This window comes from Pan troglodytes, chromosome 3, assembly GCF_028858775.2.
Source record: "Pan troglodytes isolate AG18354 chromosome 3, NHGRI_mPanTro3-v2.0_pri, whole genome shotgun sequence".
Taxonomy (NCBI): domain Eukaryota; kingdom Metazoa; phylum Chordata; class Mammalia; order Primates; family Hominidae; genus Pan; species Pan troglodytes.
This window is the reverse complement of record NC_072401.2, coordinates 29015707-29028973: the sequence shown is the minus strand read 5'-3', so window position 1 is coordinate 29028973 and position 13267 is coordinate 29015707. Positions and strand designations below refer to the sequence as shown.

The 13267-nt window shown below is 33.6% G+C and overlaps 1 long non-coding RNA gene across 2 annotated transcripts in view; it reads right to left on the bottom strand.

Moving 5' to 3' along the window:
* Nucleotides 1–7740: 7740 nt before the first annotated feature.
* LOC107974223 (uncharacterized) overlaps nucleotides 7741–13267 on the bottom strand; it is a 163985-nt gene continuing 158458 nt past the window's right edge. For both annotated transcript variants that reach the window (XR_010156515.1, XR_001716822.4), the window contains exon 5: nucleotides 7741–10349. This is a non-coding gene — a long non-coding RNA (uncharacterized LOC107974223). The remainder of the gene's footprint in view (nucleotides 10350–13267) is intronic.

Here is a 13267-nt window from a genome sequence, read left to right as displayed (position 1 = left end):
CTTCATCATTTTGACAATAGGAATGATTTTGGTAAATACTATTTGAATGTATTTCACAGGTCAGCAGTCTCATTCTAATATAGATCTACATTTTAGATTAGATCATAATTTGTTTTCTGCTTTACCTTCACCCTGACGTGCTATTTCATATAATTAAACAGTAAATCAATAGAATCCTTGTGGGTGGGATTCTGCAAAGAAAACAACCTGTGTTCTGCTTAATTATAAACTCATTAAAATAAGAACGACATTTCCAAAGCACTGATTTGTTCTTACAAATCAAATTCCACTGAAACCTAAGTGTGGGACTTACTGTCCTGAAAACAGTCTTGGTTTGTGATGACAAACAAAGTCATCACTAATCTTACTGCACTTAAAGAGGCTACTGATTTTGTCCTCCAAATGAATAGGTACAACAGGTCACAGATAAGTAATCTGTCAAATGATAAGTGGAATTACCAAGTAGTCCAGAACTCTATAAAAAGAAAAAAATATGGAACGTTTTCAGAGCAAAGTTATTTCCTGACATATGATTTCTGAGTGGCACATGCTTATAATTCCAAGGGGGGAACACTAGGTTATGTTTTATTTTAAAAATACGAGTGCATGTCGGAGGGTCCTATTCACATACAAGTAGATAATTCATAATTTAACTATGTATATGCAACATACTTTAATTTGCTTCTATTTGCTTTCCTCTGGCTTCTCTTTAATTGGTTAGCATTTTATTTTTTGGAGAGGAGAACAATGATACAGTGAGGCTGGGTGACTGGACAAAGATCAAATAGGTAGTATATTGCATAATAAAGAAATTTAAGCACTGCCCTTCAAAATTTTATTTGATTTTTATTGACTAATAATAATTCTACATATTTATGGGGCAAAATGTGATGTATTGATATATGTATACACTGTGGAATGATGAAATGTAGCTAATTAACATATTATCACCTCATATATTTATCATTCATTTTTGGTGAGAACATTTAAAACCTATTAACAATTTTCAAATATGCAATACATTATTATTAACTATAGGCACTACACTGTGCGGTAGATCACTAGAACTCATTTCTCCTGTCTAAAGGAAACCTTGTATCTTTTGATTAACATCTCCCCTTTCCTTGTTCATGTCTCCGACCCCCTGCCTCTAGTAACCACCATTCTGCTCTCTGCTGCTGTGATTTCTACTTTTTTTAGATTCCCCATTATAAGTGAGCTCATACAATACTTGTCTTTCTGTTCCTGGTTTATTTCATTTAGTGTAATGTTATCTAGATCTATCTATGATGCTGCAAATGACAATAATTTCTTTGTTAAGGCTAAATAGCATTTCTTTGTGTTATAAACCACATTTGCATTATCCAGTCATCTGTTGATATGTTGATAATCAACTTAGGTTGACTCCATATCTTGGCTATTGTGAATAGTGCTGCAATAAACATGGAAGTGTAGTTGTCATGTCAATATACTGATTTCTAATTCTTTGAATATAGAAGTTCACTGGGATTGCTGAATCATATTTAAAACTGCCGTTGTGTTTCTGGAAAAAAGATCATCCAGTGTCTCCAGGCATTTGGACACGTGGGGCATCTTTTCACAGAACATATTCCTTGTCATGCTTGTGACTTTCCTGGTTCCATCATAACAAGAGACTTTTCCAAGGGCTTACTCTCCTGGAACCCTCATTGGGATTTCAATGGTCAATCCGTACTAGTAACTTTACTTACTATTGTGCATTTTCATTTACAGGAAATGTATTCTAAATGTAAGCTAAACTATAGCATGTTTAAAAGTAATATCTCCATATCAATAAACATTATGAAAATGCAAAAACAAAACAAAACTAAAAGTAGATCCATAAATCCTATTATTCTTCCTCTTAATGCATTTTTGTTAACTGATCTCTTCCATACTTTGGGCACTGAAGACTTCAAAAAGGATTCCAATATATTGCTATTTTTTTATGACAAGATGACGCTGGGTTTTAGTACTTGGCAGATAGTGAAAATATGTGGAATTTTACTATTTTGGTAATGATCTTTTGAGTTGATTTACTTGAGAAATAATGAAATATTGCTAACTTCTCGGCTGCCCTACCACACTAAAAAGTCAATGTATTAAAAAGAGCAATGGACTAAACAATAGGCCTTAAATTCACATTTCACATCATCATCAATGTATGACAGTCTTTCTATGGCACTTGGGTGAAAACCTGTCTTATAAGTTATTATTCTCCCACACAACTAGTCTTCCACTCACTAAGTTTGTCTTATCCTGAGGAAATAATAAAAAGAAGCATCCCCAAATAAGTAGAAAGTGTTCTTGGCTCACAAATACAATCGGATGAAATACTTATGATCCAGTAAATAAGGGTCAGAGACTTCAATTGAAATTGAAATTGCATTGTAATTCTCCCCAAATGAATAGGTATAGTAGGTCACAGATTACTTAACTGAAAATTAAAGAAAATTGGAAGAAATGATCTCTGTAGAATTATACCGTTAAAAAGCTTAACTACTCAAGCCTGCAAAAAAAAAAAAAAAAATGCGTTTGAAATACACCTCTCCCAAGGGTCAATATTCTAAATAAAGAAATGTATATTTGCTCCTCACTATAGGTCTTGGTAGCCAATAAACTGTCAGCTGAAGGGGAGCATATTTAAGAAAGCATACTTCTTGATGCCTTCTTTATATTAGAAGTAGAGACAGGTCATTGGTGTGGAAAATTATTACTTCTGAGTTGTTATGTCATCCAAAATGTTTTTTGTATAAGTTATATTCCACATATTTGTGGTTGTTAGAAAACACTGATCAGAAATACATCGCTGTAATACATATATAAATATATATCAAATATGTGTAACTATATATAATCATAAGATATTTTGAATGTATATAAATATATTTTTATAATTATAAGGGATCTACAAAAAGGAATAAAGCAGCTGCAGATAACTAAAAGGGACTTCTGATGAAAGCCTAGTACACTTAGTTGTATGCATGTACATAGCACATTTTGGTACATAAGTTTAGGCATGTACGATAACTTTTATGATTCTCTCATCCTTTGAATTTAGATATCACATATTCTATTATAGTTGCACAATATAGGGCTGTTTAATTAAGAAAGATTTTACTGGCCTGGCGCAGTGGCTCACACCTGTAATACTAGCACTTTGGGAGGACGAGGTGGGCAGATCACGAGGTCAGGAGATGGAGACCAGCCTGGCTAACAGAGTGAAATCCCGTCTCTACTAAAAATACAAAAAATTAGCTGGGCATGGTGGCACGCACCTGCAGACCCAGCTACTCGGGAGGCTGAGGCAGGAGAATCGCTTGAACCTGAGAGGCGGAGGTTGCAGTGAGCTGAGATCGCGCCACTGCACTCCAGCCTGGGCGACATAGTGAGACTCCATCTCAAAAAAAGAAAAAAAAAAAGGTTTTTTTATTTCTATATAGCTATAATATAATTGTTAGCTCAGAAAACTGTAGCTTTCAAAACGATGGCCTATAGAGTCATCTAAACGATATATCACTCTGTATATGAAATATTGTGTTATGGAAGGTAATACCATGTTTGTACATAATGAAGTTAAACCAAGGGGCACCCTGAGAGAAGCCCATGGAAGAAAAAATTGGGTAATTCATGATTCACTTATGAATTGAGCAGAGTTTCCTCTCAAGAGGCAATAAACAATGTCAAAACTGTGTTTTCATTTAAGGCGCAGAGATACACTTCGAAGATTCATGTGGAGTTTTGATGTTTAAGTAGAATAAGCAGTTCCATACATCACTTAGTATCCTCCATTCTGGATTAAATTTCCTGAGAGTCTTCGGGCTATAATATTTGCTTCATTGCTAGTGAGTTCAAAGTATTTTATGTGTAAACATTTTGCTAAACACTCTTTATCATAATTCATCTTTGAACTCTGAACTATTTAGTCAATATACTTAAAAAGAAGATAAATTTTGTCAATATTGATTAAAAATAATCTTGTATCTTACTTTTCTAAATGTACAAATAGCGTGAATTTATATTTGTAAAATGCCTAGTACAATTCCTAGCACATAACTTAGAACAGTTTAAAAAGTTTAGGGGATATATGTGTGTGTGTAGGGGAGTACATAGAGTTAATATAGGGAGAAAATATTTTGAGTTCAAAGAACTTGCATAATGGTTAGTTATAAATATATTCCCAGGACTTTTATTTAGCCAGATGAGACATAAGGAAGATTTATTGAATAATATGTTAATTTTATTCCTTCTGTCTACTTTAATCATCTTCTATAAGGGGACCCTAATTTGCCTAACCTGTAGCAAGTGCTTCTCCAGGCTGATATACTAATCATTCTTAGTAACATGAAGGTCTTAGTGGCATTTGTGAACCCCCTTGAATCTGGTCTTCAAAATTTCTCAGAATCATGAAGAGGACATGGTATATGTATGAGGGAGGGGTAGTTGCAATGATACAATTCAAGGATGAACCATTGGGACACAAGTTTTTCAGAATCTTTTCTGTCCAAAAAATGCTTACTTCTATTTTGGGATCATGTATCATCCTCATTCTGTTTTTTTTTTTTTTTTTTTTTTTTAGTTTCTTATGTATGTCATGTTAGGCTGTAACTCATTCTCAACCTGTCCTCCAGGTAAATGATGTTTGCGTTTATTTCTGTTTGGAGAATATATATGTAGCGGCTTACAAGTTTATTTCCAGCAAAACATACTTCACAGCTCATACTTCTCGACTCAATGAGGATTCCCCTGATTAAGCAATTTGCCATTTTATAAACAAATCTTTAAAAAAAACTTTTTAAAATTATTCTTTAAGTTTTGGGATACATGTGCAGAACATCCAGGTTTGTTACATAGGTATACACGTGCCATGGTGGTTTGCCGCACCCATCAACTCATCATCTACATTAGGTATTTCTCCTAATGCTATCCCTCCCCTAGTCCTCCAACGCCGACAGGCCCTGGTGTGTGATGTTCCCCTCCCTGTGTCCATGTGTTCTCATTGGTTATAAACAAATCTTAACATTAATAATGTTCTTGCCAAAATTACCAGTGACAAAATTTCAAGACATTCTACATGAATCAGCTTCTTTTTTCTGTTGAAACTGCCAGGCTTCCTTAAATCACAGTATGTGTGATTTCTTCTAAAAGCTTCAATACTACTTAATGAAACCACAAATGATTAACTATAGGGACATTCTTATATAAGGTTAACACTATGCATACTGATTAAGATAGAGAAATTCAGATAGCTGTTGTTTTAGTCATTTTTCTACCCTGAGTCCATCAGAATACTCTAGCAGAGTACCATATATTTAATAGATATTGAATGAGAATATAGATTCTTATCACATGCAAAAAGACTTCACAATAATTATGTCAGCATGAATAACAGAAATATGAACCATTAATACATGAGATTTATAAGCTAAATGTCAGATATTTTGTTTTGTTTTTTTAAGAGACAGTATCCTCCTATATTGCCCAGGCTGTAGTACAGTAGCTATTCACAGGTGCAATCCTAGCTTACAGCAGCCTTAAATTCCTGGGCTAAAGTGATCCTCCTGCCTCAATCTCCCAAGTAGCTGGGACTACAGATGTGCCACCAGATATGTTTTGAGCTCTTTTCTCCCTTCTTGGAGTGAACATGATGTAATACTTTAAAAATATAGATTATTATTAAAAATACTATATACTGAGGACAGAGCTATATTTTCTCTAGCCATTTCTTTGGTGTCCTTTCAATCAGAGATCCAATTATCATCATTTGGGGAAAGATTCTGACTATTAATTTAATATAATACTTTTTTTGCAGCCTGCAGTGACACATGGAGAAAATGTAACTATAGCCTTATTTAGTGTTAAATTATCTACTTCATGTAATAAGTAAATGTTGAAAATGAGGAAAGAATGTTCTATACAATTTCTCTCAAATGACACAAATTGGATGTCCAGTAATTGGTCCCAAGTCCTGATTTCTGGTCAATTACTTAAATTTCAGACCACATTGTATCCATTAAGTGTAGCCACTCTTTATTGAAATTTTGTTCATTTAATATGGAGCTTCCTATTTATATAATGCCTATCTCCAAGGAATTTAATGCAAATTTAAAGATTATCTCAATAATCCTTATGACTGGAGATTATATGATTATGCCTTTATAGTGATGGAAACTGAGGCAGAAATAATTTTAGTGGCTTTCATAAAGTCCTACCATATGCTATCTGTGACAGTCTTCTATGTAGAAGGAATTGTCACCTCATACACATTTAGCACTCATAGGTCACCATATTAAAAAGTTTCCATGGAGACTGCCCCAAACTTTTAAATTTTGCAGCTCATTAGTGAGGAAAGATGCTTCAATTTTTTGCTACTGCATGTACATCTGACAGAAAAAAAATCTTTTCTGCAACCACTAAAGCAGGAGTGAAGAGAAAATAGAGAGTGCTCAAGATCCTCACTAGCACAAGCAGGGCAATTTTTCTTTCCTCATTATTAATACATCATATTACATTGTGAAGCAAGTGTCCCAACATAGGTCTAGTTGCTTAATGTCTCAGACAATAACCTATCATACAAGCAAGGAGGCTTAGAATCCAGATCTAGTAGTAAGGCTTCTTAGAATCCTATTAATGGGGTTCCAATTTGCAATATATTCAATGTATTCAATGACATAAAGGCTTCAATCTTCAATAGGAAGGGGCAGAGTTGACAGTCACAGCCTCTTATAACCATGTGTGTCTCTGAGTTCTTTTTTTCCTACGTACGGAATAAAAATAAGAAACACAGAGTGCCAGATCTCAATGAGTTTCAATAATCATTTTGAGAGGAGAAAGTCAGGCATCTATAGTGAAATTTGTTCCTGTAAAGACACCTTATTTTTTAAAGAAAGAGAGAGAGAAAGAGTGACATGAGGCACCAAAGAAAATGTTACTATCAGAGCATCTTTAAGAATCATATCAAATTTGAAATAACTATATAGTAAGAATTACAATGATTGCTAAATTATACTAAAGAAGTGGATATGGGAAAATAGAACATAAATTCCATTTGCTGTTCTGTAATAGAGTATGGCTACCAAATACCCGCTTTATGATGCCAAATTATCATTTTGAAAAAGCCATTGCTGAGGATTCCTTTAGTGCCTAATGTTTTTTGTTTTTTTTTTTATCTCTTTTTTGTTAATGGCCTAAATTTTAACTAAGTCACTAATGCAATAATAGAATGGCATTCTTAATTATTAATTTTTAGAAAATAACAAATACTAGCATATTCTATATACTGAATGCCCCTAAAGTTGTTAGGTATTCTGAATATGTTTAACAGCTAGATAGATAAATAGATGTAATGCTATGGTTAGCATGATTCAGTAGAATAATGTGAATAAAACAAAAGTGTCCTTGCAACATGCATTTATCACACTCTTTACAGGAGATAATAAAAACCACTAACAATCTATTCAGGAGAAAGTAAAGTAAGTATTGCGGTATTCGCAAACAGAGATATAACAGGCTGATTTTGGCTCCCTGTGATGGAATGTGAATGTCTTTAAGAGGTGTAAAATAATACAAGCAGAAATGATAGATTGAGAATTTCTGCTTGGAGCAATGCATGGAACATATTATCCAAATCACCCTCTGTGAAAGTATATGTGGTTCGCTGTGTAAAAGCAAAAGGAGAAAATCAATATATAGTTAGAGAATATAGTGTTAATAGTTCAGTTGTTTCTTTTTTTCAGGCTTACTTTTTCAAATATGTTTTTACATGATAAATTGTACTTAAGTCTATATTAATGTTCTTGAGATTTTAACATTGTGCTTTTTCTCAAGTACAAAATTAGTGTAATGCAATATATCATGGTTTCCTAGGTAATTCCTGACTCAGATATAGTGGGAGCACTTAGTAAATTTCAAATTTCAGGCTGCAATTCCAGGACTGCTGAGTAGAATTTTCAAAGGTAATCACACTATATTGCTCAGGAAATTCTGATGCCTACCAAATATACGTTTCCTTTTGCTACTTTGACAAAGTGCCACAAATGTAGTAGCTTAAACAACACAAATTTATCTCCTACAGATCTGGAAGTTAGAGTCTGAAAATACGTTTCACTGAGCTAATGTCAAGGAATCAGTAGGGCTGTTTCTATCTGGAAGTTCTAGGGAGAATTCATTTCCTTATCTTCTGCAGCTTCGAAAGGCTGCCTTGCCTGATTTCCTTAGATTTTAACCCCTTCCTCTGTCTTTGAATCTAGTAAGGTAGCATCTTCAAATCTCTCACTACTTCTGCTTTCATAGCCACTTTATGTGTGTATGTGTGTTTTATTCTGAACTTTTGCCTTCCTCTTTTAAGGAACATTGTTCATTGTAATTTCATTGAGTTCACTTAGAATAATATTTCTGTCTTAAGATCATTAACTTAATTACATCTGCAAAGTCTCTTTGTTACATAAGGTAACATATTCCAGGTTTGGGAGGTTAGGACTAGGCCATCTTTAAGGGACCATTGTTCTGTTTGCCACACCAAATTTGGGTAGAACTTGATGATCCTACCAAGCAATTAAATTCTACAATCCTATATATCTACCAACATTTTTGTTGCTGCATTTAACTATTTATTTATTTATTCATTCATCATTAAATAAGTACTTGTTTCACAGCTACTGGGTGTAAAGCACAGAGCCAATCCACGGAGACATGAAAATAATTTAAAAGTAAAATCCCTACCCTTATGCAATTCTATCTTTCAATATAATTTCTAAGCCAAATTAAGATATGTGGGTATTACCTAATTATGTGCAAAATATGATCTATTTACAAATAAAAAAGACATACTTATGTAGTAGACAGAGAATGTGATATGTTGTTTCCATTGAAATTTCCATTATTATTCTAGAAATAGATTGTAAAATAGCATAAAAAGAGACATCCATGGGAATACATCATAGAATTGGTAAGTTAAAAAAAAAAGAAAAAAGAAAGTCTGCAAGACTACAGCCTAGGGAGATATACTGAGCAACTGACATACTGTTAGGGTGTCAATAAAATCAAATGTTGCCAGTTAGAAGAATAATGAGCTCTTTTCTCTCTGTACCCAAAGGAGATTAATTCAAGAATATATATTTTCTGCATGTTGCTCACCTCTCCCGATAAAATGAAAGTGCTAAAAATGGTCATCTGGGGGTGGTTTTGATTTTACTTTTTATTCTCTCTACTAAGAAGAAACAAGTTACATAACTTCTATTACACACAGAATTCCATGATAGACATTTTGTTATTTGGATTCCTGGCCAAGTGATTTAATGAATGTTCAGTTAAAGAATATGTGTTTTAAAATTACCATATCAGAACTGACAGAAGAGATCCTCTACTGTTAAAAATGTCCCAAGTTAGGCAAAAATCTGTTAATGCCACACACACACAAAATTGAAATTAGCAAGTCACTGAAAGAAAACAGGAACTCCCACTCTCCATAGTCAGGCTTTTCTGAAATTCAGACCCAGAAACCCTTATCTTGCCTTGGGCTCACTCTATCTGCTTCTCTAAATTTCTGTTTTCCCTGATGCTTCCATGCATGTTTACCATAGCTACTGTCGACTCTTCTTCTCCTGGGATAGCAGCAGAGATGCTTCAGGTACAATTTTAGCCCTGTACTACATGAGCAATTCTTTTCACTTCTGCTGTTTCATCTTCAGGTACCTTGTGCTTTGAAGGTGCTCCCTAGGTATTTAGATATACTTTTGAGTTTGCTTCATGCTTTGAACTTTCCTGAGCTCTTCTGTTTCTTCAAATTCATCTGTCCTGTTTCCCACTTTCTTTACATTTGAAAGAAGAAAGTCAGGGGAAGTGATTTGAGTTTTATGTTAATATGTGCTCCTGGTTTCATATGATTATGCTCTCAGAAAACATGTTTTTATTTTAACAGGAGCCATCAATACCAAAGGCCTGTGCTCCTCAAACTATGTAACTCAAACATCTGTTGAATAGTATATTCAGTAAATCAAAAGCTAAACATCATGCATTTGTCTGAAGCATGCATTTTAATTCATTCTAAATAAAGCATTGCTTTTGTATTATTGAATATAATATACAATTTATATTAGATGCTTTTAAGCCAAGTCTCCCACTTCAAATAAATTTTCTCCTTGTGATATGTTATTTTAGGTTCATAAAGCTCTAAATCCTCTTCGTACAGAACCCCACAGAAAACATATTTAACTCATTTGCTATTCTGGATATTTCAGTATAAAAGTATGAGAATAACTGTGTTAAAAGACGGGAACTTAGCTTTGTTGAAAGATCCTCATGATCCATCTGAATCACCAGCGAGGTTCAGCCTGAAATGGAGAAAGCAGAGGTAATTTTTGAATTCCATGTTGATACTGCAAGTTTAGTAACAAATTCTTTAAGGAGAGTAGGAGAAACGGTTGAGAGGTAGAGGTATCAGAGTAAAAGATGAGTACATAAAAACTGGGTAATAATAAGAGGATTTTTTTGTTACATTCTAGCTAACATCTATCACACTGTGGCAACCACAAGTGTCATGAGAAGTTTTATAGACCAATATCCAGAGAGAGAGAATCAGAGTATAAGATGGACATGGCAATTGTTTAGACCCACACTCTTGTTCTATAAAAATGTGAGAAGGTTAAGAAGCTTTTCCTTGAATCTTATAGAGCTTCACTGGAGGAACTGAACACTGTGCTAAGGGAATTAGTAAAAAAAAAAAAAAAAAAAAAAAAAAAATTCTAGTTTAATTCAAAAAAACACAACTTGAGTTAGTTTAAGGTATAAAAAGAAATTTATTGGGTCATGTAACAAAATCATGAAATTAGGACAGCTTAAACTGCATCATTTAGGGTTGGCTAAGAACAGATGACTTTATTTAGGGATGTCTCTTCTCTCTATTTCATGCATCAATGTCATGTTCTGTTTTACTGTGAGGAATTTTTCTGAACACTGAAACTATGGCAGTAAGTATCTTTTTCTTTTATCTTAACAGCATCTCATCTAAAAACAGCATCTCCAATTTCTTCCTGTTTCAGAAATTAAAATCATAAGGAAAAAATCTTATTGTCTTGGCTCAGGTCACTTGACACTTGAACCAAGGAAAGGTGAGTTCGTAATCCCTAGTCTGTGTGACTTTTTTGCTCTTGTAACCAAGACAGAAACAGTTTTAAAGGAAGATGAAGATTAGCAAGTGCCCTTCCCCTAGACGCTGGGGCTCTAATAATAAACAAAAAAGACATGGGTTTCTGAAGTCCATGTGCTTACAGTCTAGCAGAAGTGTTTTATACCCAACAAACTTCAATTTGGTCAACCTGGAATATCCATTATAGATATCAGTTTTAAAACGGCTGTCAAATAAGCAACGGTCAAAAGGATAAGCTGTTTCTTCAGTTGTCACCCTTTAAAAAATTCATTGTCTGAGTCCCAGTACCCATACACTGTATAAAATAATATGTACATATGAGCCAAATAATAACTGCAGATTGCATTTGATTACTTTGCAGAAATGGGCTATTTTGGATTCCTCCCCAAATAATATTTATTTTCTACAAGGATGTTTGATCTTGTACTTTTCCCAAAAGACCTGTCTGTCTGTTTTGAAATACAAATGAAGATAATCTTTAAACGCTATAAACCTGACTCTCCTATTCATACACAGAGTTTACCTTGTGACAGTGTCTTATAGTCCTTTAGGTTTCAAAGCAATCAACTGGTTGCTTCTCAGATGCATTTGGCTACTGTCTACAGAAACTGTTAATGCTCTCAACTGGATGGAAAATTAATGAGGACAAGCCAAATATTCTTGGATTTTTGCAGCTATCATAATCAGGATGCTAATAATTAGAACTTCTGAATTTTTAAAATGAAATAGAAATTACTCTAACCTAGCTGCTATTTTTTGACCATGTATAAAATTTGTAAATGTAATTTTATTTTCTGGAGAATGAGAGAAAACGAATGTCTGACTTGTATCCCCGAACTGAGATAGAAATATAACAAATATATATTATATTTAATTATATAATATAATTATATATAATTATGTTATATTTAATTATATATATATAATTATATATATAGCCCCTTATAAAACCATCAGAGCTTGTGAGACCTTACCTTCAAGAGAATAGCATGGGGACAACTGCCCCCATGATCCCCAATATATATAACATATAATTATATATAAATATAAATAATTAAATATATAATATATAATTAAATATAATTTATATATTTGTTAAAGGATATATAGATAGATAAATAGCTGTATTCTTTAACAACAAAAGCTTACTTATGAAATCCAGCTTCAGACTCAAATAGTGCACCTGAGTGAAACACTCATTATTTTAATTATTGGTTCTATTTAGGGAGAGAAATGGCCTCAAGTTTAGAGAAAGTGCTTTGTGGGTATAAGTAGGTCATTGGCCTCAACCCTGCTATATTTGTGCTCTTGAGAGTAACACTCTCTCAGTTTTCTGGAACCTTCCTCTGCCTTCATAGCTACGTTTTGCTTGTATTGTAGGGTAACATAAAAGAAAAAAGTAAAGGAAATAATATTTCACCAAACAAAATAATTTTGGGAGACTTTTTTGGCAATTTATGTTTATGACCACAAAACATTGTCACTCTTCCACCTGCTACATCTCAGAGACAGAAATATTCACTAATGTCAAACAAAGTATTAGAGTAGCTTCTTCAGGCTCCACACAATTCAGTATCTCTTGTAACCATAGCAACTACATGTATAAAGGAGCAAGGCAAAGTACCCCTGATACTGTCTTGCTTAAAGGTCCTGTCTAATATTTGATATTCCATGATATATAGCTCTAGCAGCAAGTTAAGTATGTTGTCTTATTATTTTCAGATTATGTAATTATTCTTTCTGTATTTGAAACTACAATTCTGAGAACTATGAAGACAATAAATTATCAACTGTCCCTTAGCTTAAATCCCTCTATCTTGAATATTTTGTCTGTGTTCTTGTAATTGAGTAAGAATTCCATCTAAAAGACCCTTATCCCCAAAGAATTTCATGAAATTGTAATTCAGTCTTCTCAGAGAGATGTAGAAGAAAAGAACAAGAATAAAAGAGACCACATGGTACAGTAGAAAGAGCATGAACTTTGGATTGAGACTGATCTGTTTTGTATCCCAAACCTGCACATTCTGCCAGAAAGAATTCAGACAAGTCACTTCACTTCTGAGTCTCTCTTTCTTATTCTCAAAGCAGGGATATTGACAGGCA